Source organism: Augochlora pura, chromosome 7 (assembly GCF_028453695.1).
Source record: "Augochlora pura isolate Apur16 chromosome 7, APUR_v2.2.1, whole genome shotgun sequence".
Taxonomy (NCBI): domain Eukaryota; kingdom Metazoa; phylum Arthropoda; class Insecta; order Hymenoptera; family Halictidae; genus Augochlora; species Augochlora pura.
Genome location: NC_135778.1, coordinates 12,258,361 through 12,272,336, shown reverse-complemented (window position 1 = coordinate 12,272,336; position 13,976 = coordinate 12,258,361).

Here is a 13,976-nt window from a genome sequence, read left to right as displayed (position 1 = left end):
TTAATCGCATGTTTCGATCAAAACTCGTGCAGCGGCGAGTTAGAACCGCCTCGGACCCTGCCGGCGTTCGTTTAAACGCGAGCTGCTCGCTGTGGAAACGTTGAATCAGCTATTCGTGAATTACCTTCCTTCCAATTCCGCCGCTACTTCGTGAACTACGACGCCGAAGCGGTAGGCGTTATACCGACGCCGCGCCGTCGTCGTTTCCATGGCCGAGGCAGACGAGGATTGCTCGCCAAGTGTTACGCTAACTTTTTAATAACCTTTGGACAGATCGTAATATTCGTCAGACCGGAGACACCGATAACTCCCATTAATCAATCACTGCAAGTTACGAAGCATCGATTAAAGTTTGATCGAAATTTGCTTCTACTATAACGTTCAAGTTTTTAAATTATTTTTCTTGAATATCTTGTTATATATTTTTATCAACCCAGGTTTAAATCTTTCGCATTTCATAGTTATCACAGATAAATGCTGAATCTTGTATTATTTGTAATATACTTCTAGTTTACGATCAAAATTTTAAATTATTTTTCTCGAATTTCTCATTATATATTTTTATCATCCTAGCTTTAACTTTCTCGCATTTCAGGCTCTTTCAGTTTCTACATAGTTATCACAGATAAATGTTGAATCTTGTATTACTCATAATTTACTTCTAGTTTAACGTTCAAGTTTTAAAATTATTTTTCTTGAATTTCTCATTATATATTTTTATCAACCCAGCTTTAAATCTCTCGCATTTCAGGCTCTTTCAGTTTCTATTTAGTTATACCAAGGTTATGTTTCTATTTAGTTATCACAGATAAATGTTGAATCTTGTATTACGCTTGATTTAAATAGTTAATCTAGTCTAGTTAGTTAAACGGTTAATCTATTTAGTTAAATAGTTAGTCTAGTCTAGTTAGTTAAACGGTTAATCTATTTAGTTAAATAGTTAGTCTAGACTAGTAGAACAAGAATCTTTTGTTGCTTAAAGGTTCTGGTGTGCGTGATATCTCGTGTGACTCATATAAAATTTTTATGCGACGTCTGCAGTGAATATTATCAATAAGTAACCTCATCGAAGTATATATTTACAAATGTTTTTTATTTATCAATTACATATTATTGATAAATAACAATTTATTATATTACATATTATTTATCAATTACATATTATTGATAAATAACCCCATTAAAAGACGTCAAGGATTTGTTTGCTTAAGCAATGTCAGAAATGTTATTAATAAAAAACGCACCTATTTAATTGTAAATCCACGCCATGGTCAAAAGATAGCATCCTTTTTGTATTAATCCTCCTCCTTTTGATATATTATTTTTGATATATTATTAAGTGTAAAAAAGCGACAACTACAATAACCTATTTACTCCTGTAAAATCATTCCACTTATTCTGGATTCACGGTTATAGAAAGGGAATCTACAAATTCGCAAAAAATTTTGCTTCCATTAAACAGAATTTGTTTAAATGGCAGATTGTAATTATACAAATGGTTTCACCATGGACTTATGATTTCCAGAAAGACAAGAAGTTACGGTCATTGACAGGCGTGCACTATTCACGCAGTCGACCCTCTCTTTACCTCGGCATCCGAGCCACCCACCTTCGTGGTAATTGTTAATTTACTTCGGGCAAAGAAGTGCGTCAACGTCACGATCGTGCGGCGGCGGCTTGGAGAGAGGAACAGGGAGACATTACTCAAATACTCATTAGCACGGCCGAAATAAACGCGCGGCCCTGGTCGCTAATTAACGCACGAGACAGCCCCGTCGTGCAACTTACCTCTCGCAGCCCCGCAGATGGGTTAGGGTGGTTCTCAAGATATTGTGTCGTACGAAGTCCTCTCTCTTCCTCTCTCTCTTTGTCTTTATTTCTCTCTTTTGCTCTTTCTCCATTCCATCGCTTACTCGTTCGAGCGAGTCGTCTCGTCCCGGTGTGCGTGAAGGTACCTGGCATTACCTGTTTTAATTAGCCACGAGACTAATGCGAGATCGACGTGGCCAATCCGGAATCCCAAGATGCCGCGGCCACCACACTGGCGCTGGGGACCAAGCGGAGGGGATCGAAAGGAGGGTGGGGGGGGAAAGATCGCGCGAATAAAAGTCTGGCGAAATGTCCGCGCGGATATCATGAAAATTCTAACAGGCTCATTTTTCACCCGGGGACCTTTTTAAACGGTTAATGAGAACAAATGCGGGTCGTTACGCTTAAGCTGTACCAGCTTTTCTTTTCGTTTTGTGTTTCCCTTTACCCGGGCTCCTGCGGTCGGAACTATTGTCGGCTTCCACAAAGATGGAGGATTTTTAGTGAACTCCTTCAGACATTTTCCAAGCCCGGCTCGTTAAAGTTGCTGAGGGTATTAGGCGCTTCTTCTCGCTGCGCAAAGCATCCTGCCATCGCCGGTTATATTTTCATAGATCCGCACTCGGGAACGTGAATTAATTTGTTTCTATAGGAAATTTCATTTTATTATTATCTCTGTATTGCAAGAAATTATAGTGATTCTGCTGTCGATGCAAGATCGGTCAGAGGAGTGTACAAGTTAATTCTTCTCGATTATAATTCTCCATTCAGAGTAAAGCGGTACGACTAAAATTAATTTTCTACCTGAAAAATTTCGTTGTTCTGTCGCTGTTCTTCATTGCGGTCGTATTAAGTATATGCATAATCGTTGCGGTGGTTGAAATTAATTTCCGATGAATAGACAGTATAAAAAATATGCAAGATGAAGAAAGAAGAATAAAATTTATTAATCCCTTTTTAAAATTTAAATATTTATATATATATATATATATATATAACACGTTTCAATTTTACGTAAAAATGGAAAAAATAATAAAAGAAATAGGTGAACAGCTCTGGTGGTTGAGACTAGACATACGACCGTAAAGGGTTAATGAACACAAAATAATTCAAATCGCATAACCAACTGAATAACATCAATCACAAACAACATATTTCCCTATGTTCTGTGTGTCCACCGCGTTTCGAACGAAAACGATTTGCCGCGCAATTCGAAGAACAGATGTAAAATTTGTACCCCATCGATCTCTGAAATCTCGTAGCGGTCTCGTGACAACCGGCGGGATGCTCGTCGGTAACTGAAACCGCGGGCCATTAATGAATTACAAAGCTCGAAAAAAAAAGGATGCCGAAGAAGCGTTTAGCAGGCCCGCTGGTATTCCCGGGGCGCGCTGAAAGAAATCATTAATTAAATCACAGCCCGAGCCGGCGCTCCGCCAGGACGAATAACCGTGGCCGGGCAAAACCGAGTAAAACCGTTGCCGAAAATTTATGACGGTGAACTTTCTTAACAACCTGTAACTGGTGCGCGGCTCGAGGCGGCTTTCCATTGATAATCACTCGCGCGAGCTTGCGCAACGGCCGGCGATGAAGGATCGCCGCAATTTCTTAGGGACAAAGCTCCTTACTCATTCGCGGCGGTTCGGGTAAACTCGAAAGGACTCGCCAGTCTCGGGAGAAAGAGGATCGAGGGTGATCGAGAGGGAGAGAGAGAGGGAGAGGGATCGCGGTGGAAGGGCCGGGCCTGCGAGGAAGGATTCCTATGAAATTTAAATGTACGCCGGGAAGCGTTCCAAGCCGGACAGGAGACGTTGGTCGTTTGACCAACCGGAAAGCCACCGTCGGAAGGGACAGAAAACCAACGTCGGCCAAAACGAAGACTCGGCCGGTCGCGGGCAAAACGAGGAAAAGAACACCGGCAAGACCGGTTAAAAGGAGAAGAAACGAGGAGAAAGGCACCGCGCTACCGGCATTCGGCCACACAAGCCCTCTCATTAGCGAATCTGCATGTCTCAGTCCTCAATTATCTCATCCCCCGCGAGCGCGCGCGCCCGCGCCCGTTACTCTGTTTTCCCTTCGAAATTCCAGCTGGACGCCTAATACAATATAACCGAGTTCATTTCGTGCCAATTTGCATGTACCGGCAGCTAATTCCGCGAAATTGAATTTGTCGTCGCGCCTTTCCTACCAGCACGTGCTCCGTCTGGCCACCGCTCGTAAACCAGCCGGACAATAGTCTCTTTTTACTTCGCCGGATCGGTATCGACGACTCGCGCTATAAACTCATTTGAATCCTTTGTTCCCCTTCCCCGTCGGAATCGGATTTCGAAGTGTTGCGGAACTAACATTTTGTGGGCCAGGATTTTTAATGCCTCGAGAATGTATGTTGATTCGTATATTGAAATAATGCAATGTTGCGTTGTTTAAAATAATTACTCTGACGCGTTAGACTTTTGCGTTTCTCGTTTTCTTTTTGGATAGTTTGGTTACTTTTCTCACGGTTTTGGGAATCATTATTTTGAGGAAAACAACGATTGTACTAAGGATGGTTAACCGTGGCCGTAGTATGAGAGGGTGAACAGGGTCTTAGAACCGATCAGGGTTTTGCTAGTTGAAATACTCCTTGATAACTTATGGTATTAGTAATTATATCTGGTAGCTTCAAAAGTAATAATTATAATAACAATTCTTATGACAATATTAGTATAATTCTAGTTACAATAATATTGATAATAACATTAGTATCAAAATAATAATAGTAATAGTCATAAAGAAGGATGTTTAGTAGCGATCTCAATGAAGAACTATGCAATAGTAACAAAAGAATATGTAATGAGAAACTTACACAAACATAACCTGACATAACCTTGATAAACTTAATACGTAACAAGCGAATAAATAAGAAATATATATTCATCTTGCACACGACTATATAACCCGAATTATGCAGGGCAGTATTGCAATCACATATTAATAACTTTATTACTTCAGAAATAACTCTAAATAGCCCGCTATTTGCTGATACGTGTTACTTTTCATGTATTCAGCAGATCATGACTTGAAACATGAGTTTCTTATTTAACATCTGTAACCAATTAGATGTTTATTGTTTAGATTATCATGTTTTTGTATTATTATGTATGTTATTGTCAGTCCTAATAGATGGGTTTATCACTATGCAATATCCAATCAATAACACCAATGTTAGGTATCCTCTAATAATTAATAATTTTCACATCTCTCTTTTTAGTCTATACAAATTCTAAACTTTTGCATTATTTGTTCAGTCTTCTTATATCAATAAAAGTAATTTTTCATATTCGATTTTAACGATAAACGATTAATCACAGTAATGTTACCCTGTTTAGGATTCTAATGAAACATTTTGTCAAGGTAATGTATCATATTTTGTGTTGTATCATTTTGCATCATATTTCTGTTTCAATTAGTCAACTACTTAAATAATCTTATGATATTCTAAAGTTTTAGAACACGGAAGTGCTAGAGCAGAATTGAAAAATCTGTGCTTCGGATTACAAATGCCTTTCATTCGCGTTAACGGAGAAGAACGAACTAGATTCGCAGTTACTAATTACCAGGATACGCGTTCAACACTATCCTCTCCATCATAAGCAGAAGCATTGTTCCAGCCATCGACAAACGTCGATATCAGTTACGGAAAACGTCGTTTATACTCGCTACACGTCACTTGATAGATTCAAGGATTTAACATGGAACAAGAGAATAGCATAGATGTACCGGTTGCTGCCATTACACATGCTTGCCATATCTTCTTATTGGAAAATGGCTATAGTTTCCTAACGAACAACAGATCTTCAAACTACTATATGCACTATATCTAATGGATATAAGTAAATATTATACGAAGAAATATTTGTTCTACACCATAAATCATTCTTAGCGTAAGGAACTTGGTTAAGGGAATAATGTGAAGTTTTATTATATAACGAGATACACCAAAACGACTTTCGCCGCCACGTGTCGTCACCGTAGAAGTCATGCCACGTTCCGTTCTCGTTCGCCCCATCGATGATCCCGATCATTCATTTGTTTCACACACACAACCATGCATTCACGTTCATCTTATTGCTATACATTCATACAACCGCACACTCCTTACATACCATACACTCTCAACCATACTATACACTTACATTAGTAAGGCCACACCTATAGCATTCTATATCACTATAATAATATTTTCAAATACCACGAAATAAAATATAGAAAAGTTAAATTTGCTAAAATTATGCTGGATTTTAATTATTTATTTTCTTCCTTATTGTAAAATACTCAAGTTTAATACTGAATTTTTGAGGTAATGGGACTAAACGTGGCCAGAGTAGATGTTATTTACTATCTTCATATAGTAACAATCCTTTAATAATTTAGTATTGCAAGTTAAGTACCAAAACTGATGGTATTAAATAATTTATTAAAACTTGTACTGGTTTATAAATATGTGCGCTGAAATTCGTATAAATCCATAGTCAGAACTAATACACATCAACCTTAATTTACTTAGCAAGGCTATACTATGTTCATATAGCAACAATCCTTTAATAATTCTGTATTGCAAGTTAGGTCTCAAAACTGAAGGCATTGAATAATTGATTAAAACTTGCGTGTATAAATTCGTGGCGACAATCGGTGTACACATCCACCCTAATTTACTTAGCACGGTTTCCATTTCCACGTATCGCGTGCCTTAGCGTCCGACTGCTTTAGAAATCTTGTCAAAGGAAGGCATCGACAGTGGCGCAATTTTTTTGCCGGTTATCTTCTCACGGTCGTGGGATTGCTTTAATAACAGTCCCCTTTGATCAGGCGAGTAACGACATCGACCGTTTTGTCGATTGTACGCCGCCGACGACGCTGCACGGCGGCGCGCTGATTTCGACAGTGAACCTCGTTCGGGGCTATTAATTCGCGCAAGCGGAAATTCGGAGCGTATCAGTCCGACATCAAAAGTCGGGCATAATAGAGCGCGGGCCGGAGATAGAGCCGCTTTGTCTACGACTTCGCGATACAACGACCTATATTCCCCATTTGTGTACGAATGTTTGCGGTAAACGGCGACGCCGTCGCGCGAAAACGATCGATAAATCAATTCGTGGCAAGTCCGCAAGCGCGCGGACCGGCCGCAGTTGCACACCGGGAAACTGTGTTCGTGTTCCAGGTAACATGGAGGTGCTGCTCCTTTTTTCCCCATCCCGTGTTTTAAATAAGACCGCATCGGTTTGATGAAGACATACACGCGAACGGTCCGCGTACCCGTATAAATTATAAGCGATTTAAATTACACGTGTTCGAGTCCGCGACACATGTACGTACAGGTGGAGACAGGCTTTCGACCGCAGACACAACTGCACGCCTTTTCAACTCGCTTGCAGGTAAACATTCAGGTTTTGGCGGAACGACAAGCTTTCGAGTAAAAACCTCGTCGTTGGCCGACGCGAAAAAGCGCGACTTGACATGCGATCGAATTAATCGAGTCCAGAAGGTATTGGAAGAAGAGTGTTTAAGTTGTTGCAGGTGCGAGGTAACGAGCTGGATTGCTAATTTCAGCAATGGTGCTTTAGTCGGTATCCTGTATAAGAGTAATATTTTCGAAAAAGGATTAGTTTGTTAGCTAGTCGAATTGGTTTCTGTTTACTTATAAAGAGAATATGTATTCTGAATCACTTTCAGCAAATATCGTTGCTGCAAACTATGGCTATTGATTCAAATAATTTGGTAGATATGAACATTGGAGAGTGGACTGGATAGGTGACAAGAACTTAATCAAATAATTCCAATAATTGAAGAAAAATACAGAAAAAATGAACAGAATAATAGTGTTGAAAAAGGTACAATGTAGAGAAATCAATATAAAGAAAGTGAGGCGCACCAGTTGTGCTGCAGATGAACTGTGAAACGCATACCGATAAATATGATTAATCCCTTGCACTACGACTCCTTCTACACTGCATTGATTAATACTTATTTGTCCTTAATATTTTTCTCATTAGGATCAGATAATTTTTGTTTATGTATTGTCTTTATTTACTTCCGTTCTTAGACTTTTTTTTATTTTTAATTAAAAATGTGTAGTTTCTAATGGATCTTATTTTGATTAAAAAAAACTTATTCCGATTAGTGATATGTCCATGTAAAGATATTTGGAAACCGACATTATTTTCCTACCAACCTAATAGCATGTAGCAGCAAGCTTTAAGATTATTATTACAAGCCTATCTGATTTCGACTGCAATCATTTATATGACTATTTGTACTATTACGGGCCATCATCCTTTACGATAGGAAAATGGGTGGCAGTTTTGAATATTGGAAGAACTAGGCGGTACTGAACGTTCGTTAGCGCAAACGAGAGCAATATCCTAACGAACGGTGTTGCACGGGAAACAATGGAAAATGGGTAACGGATTTGATATTAGGATTATTGGAAGCATGGCCCAGGCGACAAGTACACCGTGACGGTACAAATATATATGTGACCGTTCGGTGTATATTCTTGCCGGTCGTTCACCTGGGCAGGCTTCGAGTTCGATCAGCTGAGCTCGATGCCGTGTACAGTAAATTCTCTCGCATTGCAAACAAAATGGACAAGCATGTAAACAAAAATGGACAATTTGGGAAGAGGAGATATGATTATCCGAGCTCTCGCGCTTGGTTTTTATAATCGTCGATTGTCAACAACTATAAAAACGTGCCGGAATGCCCGAATAATCGTATCTCCTTTACCTAAATTGTCCCTTTTTGTTTATCAACTGAGAACAATATGAGAAAACTTTATGCAAAATGGAAAAGCCGCGGATTTGATGAAGAGAACGAGGATGATGATATAGAAATCAAGAGTAGTATATTGACATTATTAAATATTTTTATATAACTTTGTAAAATGAATACTTTTTTTCATGCATTTGAATTATGTATTTGACATAACCTTAACATACGCATGGGCATCAGATGTAAGCCCACGGGAACATTATTTGTAATAAACTCATTAGTATATCGACATTATTAAATATTTTTAAGCCGTTGCACTATGATTCTTTCCACGTTGCGTTAAGTAGCACTTATTTGTCGTTCATATTTTTCTTAACAGTACCAAACAATTCTTGTTCCTTTCATTATCTTTATGCACGTTTGTTTCCAGACTTTGATAACAGAAGAAATAAATTTGATTTCGATTGAAAATAAATTAATAATATTCATCTTTAGGAGATCATGCATGACATTTGTATACGAGTCTGACTCGTTATTATAATGCAAGGGGTTAATCTACCGTTTCACGTTACGGACATTTTCGTCATAAATGCATAACATGCTCAGTCTAATCACAATAAAACACCTTACTCAGAAAATAGCAACGAAAAAATAACGATGTTACTTCAGATAATGACACCATGTGCTTTCGCAGGCTGAACGGGCACGGTGTATCTGAAAAAAAAATGTCGCGTCTCGAATAAAGAGCGACCCCATATTCCCATAGAAACCGATAGCATAGGCGATAATGGAAGGTTGGCGGAACGGTCGTACGAAAGTTTCGAATAAAAGGCAAGTTTGGTCCGCGTTCCCCGTCCTTCGCCACACGTTTCTCCGTCTTCGTTTTACGGCTGTGCCGTAGCGTCGACGGGGTTGAACGGGCCGGGCCGGGCCGGGCCGGGCCATGCCGGCGCGGCGTTCGATACAACGAACGCGTGGTGCCTGTACTAACGACGTTAAAACGCGCAGGGACGAAGGCACGACCCGTGATTTCTTCGTCGGCATTTCCCAGAGAAATTTAATTTGCTTAATCGGCGCGAGGGGCAGCGGCAACGGAGTCGGAGTCGGAGTCGGCGTCGGCGCCGGCAGGGAGTGCCGCTGGAAACTTTCAACAGAGTTGTACTCTCGAAAGCGGAGAGAATTCATTGGCGTAATACCGGGCTACGTCTTGCGCCAGTTGTTGATCAACCGGGGGACCGGTATTACGCTAGAGCCGAACGCAAAACGACGGAAAAAGATCGTCGAACAGGTGGGGAGCGGTGAAACCCCGCCGCAGCCTCCATTCGGCCGCGGAATATTTCCTTATCTTCGGCGCAGCCTGCGCCGCGATTCTTCCGGCAACCACCCCCCTGTTCCGGGCTGTTCCTTTCCGCCCACGCATCCCTTTTAATCCTCCCGCAAGCTCCTCGTCGTCGGCTCGCTTTCAACCACGGCCGCTCAGCGCCGGTGCAGCGCTGTGAAGGAGTCACGCGACGGTTTACGCGCTGCTTGAATGGCAGCCGGGTATCGTTAAAACTCATTATGGAATTAAACGCGACGGCCGCGTGAAAGCTGTCTGCGCTCAACAAATAACCATCCCACCGAGACAGTGAACCCGCTGCCGAGGTCGACGATGGGGTCGCGGTGTCCTCCGTACAGAAACCACTGTGCCGTTTTCATCGCGAAACCATTCGCCGGGCGTTCCGGGACCCGCGAGGAACGCTCACGGTTTTTGCCACCTATAGAATCTTTATCGAGCAAAGAGCCTGGATCGAACCGAACCCGTTACTATGGGGGTTTGTCTACCGGATGGTGCTCGTTCAGCCAGAACCGGGGTTTTAATGTTGCCGGATGCTTGTTCCAGTGTGCCGTCGATATCGACGCGGTGCGTTGTTCAAGTCTAGACTTTATTAACGCGTTCGCGGATGCGAATGGTATAACAGTTTTTTCTTGTCGCGCAAAATCACGCGAATACTGTAACATTCAAATTTAAAAACAACGTTATTATTCATTCAATTCGTTTATTTTTTCTAGCTATTGTGACTTTTATTTAATGGCTCATTGCTTGATTGGGTGTTTATGATAGGCAGTAGTTAATTCAATAGAATTAATTTAGTAGCTAATTTAAAAGTTTGTTTAATAGTTAATTTAATAGTTAATTTGAAACGGGAAAACATAATTCAGTACTTGAAACTTTACTAAGCAACTTAAATTTATATAACTTCACAGTTAAATTCCAGTTAAATTCAAGTCCTGGTTAAAACGACAATAATACGGCAGAATCGAAAATTCGCTGGAAATTAAATTTTCCAAAATTTGAGTACGATAGATGAACAATTTTTATGATCGAATACGTTAGAAAATGTCTGTGAAATGTTCTTCGCTATAATATTCACGTTGGCCAGTTTACAGCGAGAAGACGAGAGGAGATCGAAAGATGATGGAAGGCAGGCATCCAGAATTTTGAAGGCTGCCGTTTATTTAACCCGTTAATGGCGGGGGTGGCATTGTCGGCGAGGGGTTGGCAGCTAGAGAGAGCGCCCAGCGCGCCTGTTACGCCCATGGTCGTCGAGCTGACGCGCAAAATGCTTTCCTCCGCAGGCGGACGCGGACGGAGGGAAAGTGGTCGGGGGTGTGAATGGTCTAAGAAAGCGTCGGCGGAATACAATAATTACTTCACCTCAGATTTACGAGGACCGGGAAATTGAAATTTTCGTGCCACGCCGGGCACGAAGGCATCGTGCTCCTAGCTCCGCACGCAGTACAGAACATTTTCAATTATGGCATTATAATTTGTTGCCTCTGCCGCGGCGAATGCGCGGCTGCTGCCGGTAGAGATTATATTAATTTAATTTCGTCTTCTTTGACCGTGTCGGCCGACCCCGGCACCCGTCCGCCCCGTCTCGCCTCGCCGCGCCTCGCCGCGCCGCGCCTTCAGGAAACTCACGCTGCAGGCTACGTACTCTCCTCCTGCACGCGCGCGCGTGTGCACGCGCACACACCCCCGGGTTCGCGCCTCCACCTATGCAAATATCCACGGAAAATTTATGCCTCAACTCGCGGACAGACGCTTTGATATATTTTTCAATTTTTCTGGCCGCCCGCGCTTGCCACCCCCATTTTGCGGCGACTTTCAAAGGAGAATTTATATTTACTGCAGATTTTCACGGACCGAGATTTCATTCGACTGCGCGTTGTGCCGGCCTCGAGAGCCCGAAGAAGAAATTACGCCGGGTAATTGGACGTTGCTCGGGCTCGGCAAACGTCCGAGGATACAACGCATCCGCGCGAAACGTTTAATAAACGCCACCCCTGGTTAACCGACCGCCTGGCGAAGCTGGGTCAAGAGTGCGCGTATTAAGTGCGTGAGCGGAAACCCCGCGGAATATACGTCATCGGTTCCCTAGCCACCCGGCAGAGCTTGCTTGCGGTTCTACCTGTTCCTGCTCGATGTTTTGTCTACCCCGCGCAAACCGACAACGAGGGAGATTCTCTGTATTCGGCCGTCGAGGTGTTCATTACCTGAGAGGATTGCCTTTTTGGCAATTCAAACTGGCTTTGAAACAGACTGCCAGCTGGCTAATCAAAGTTGCGATTTGTTACACAATACGAGGACGACGTTCATGCTTCTGGTATTCTGACTGGGTTCTACTGATTTGAATATTGAAACGTTGTCGAGGTTCTAGACATTTTCCCTATTAAATCCTGGCTGATGTCATTGTTTCGCACTTGTAAAATAAACGATTTTGTCAATCTAATCCGCACCAACATCTTTTACCTTCACAATTTTCAAATTAACCCTCCCCATCTTCAATGTAATTTTTTATTAATGCGTGCGACATTTTGGGTCGTTTAAGTCCAAGCGTAGGTTTATTATTACTATTCTTAGTTATAAAGTAATTTGAAAAATTCTGAAATATTTATTGAAGTGTCCATTGAAGTATCTTCAGAGTATAATTGATGAGCAAGTTTTTCTAGTGGTTAACCTTTTGTTTGCAATATCGCTCATACATGGCTGACACAATTATTTGTTCAGATTGCGATATTAATTTGTATGCTTCTCCATCATACCTAGGGAGGTATTTTTACTCCTAGTTTTACTAGGATCCGTAAAAGGCAAAATCACTAAAAATTTTCATTGTTAAATACATTCTCTCTCTTACGATTTCGTCTCAGTACTCTAACTTTATCGCAAGAACGGCTTTCCGAGTTAAAAAAGTATCGAATTCAACAGATTACCACAAAAAGACTAAATCTATTTTATTTATTAAGAATGTTGTACCAAAGACGCTCACAGTACTAAAAATACAAATAAAAATGATTTTGTCAAGAAAAAGAACCACCGAAGAAAAGAACCATCAACGTCGTCTTGCTACCGGAACGGCCTTAGTATTTTCCAATCGCGCTGTCAAGTAGTAGGTTACTTTTCCGAAACGAGCTCGACAAAATCGCCTTTCGGTCATTCGATCGAGCGAACAGCCTCCGCGACGGTCGCACTTACGCATTACGATGGAGCAAGTCGGATCGAGGAACGCCCACCACCGCTTTAACGAGGCCTACCGAATACGATTCAACGGTGCTAAGGCTGTCTGGAATACGTAGAGGGACCGGAACCACACCCAATTCACAGCGAAAGGGAAAAAAAAACGAAGAAAGCGGAGGCGTGTGCAAGCGAGGTACGTGCACGTACACAACGGTGCAACGTTCGGGCCGCTCGCGCAGAAACGATTGATCGTTACGCGGTCAGTTTCGTGCGAGGCTTCGCAGTTGGCTCTTGGAAAAAATAGAGTGCGAAAGTAATTATGGCTGGTCGAGCGGCCAACGAAAAGGAAAGAGAGAGAGAGAGTGTGAGAGAGAGAGAGAGAGAGAGAGAGTGAGAGAGAGACAGAGCGAGAGAAAAGAATAGGCTGGAGAAGGATAGTGCGCTCGCGGCGAAGGAACGAGACAAGGTAGAGGTCGGATGCGGTGATGGGTGGGCAGACGGGGGTGGTTCTGGTTGGCGTTAGGGTTGCGCGAAAGGTGGAGGATACAGACTGGCAAAGGGTGGCTGGCTGAAGGGCTGGAGGGGTGGACCGAAAGCGGGTTGGTATGAGCGGCTAGTGTCAACACTCGCTCACTTTGTGAAGCCGGCAACTCGGTGGAAAGCGGGTACCGCGCGCGATATTAACGTTTTCTCCCCTATCGTCGAAAATCCGACCCCTCCGCCTCCCACGCCGCGCCCGGCCACCACCACCAAGGCCGTGGCCACGGACGGCCACTTAAATAAACAGCGCGCGCGTTTTATTTGATATTTTACACATGACTCGCTCGGAAATGAAATAACTCCGTCGCGATACCGTTTATCGAGCGTCGTCGCCGCGAACGCGCCACGCATATTACGCGTCGCGCCGAGCCGAACA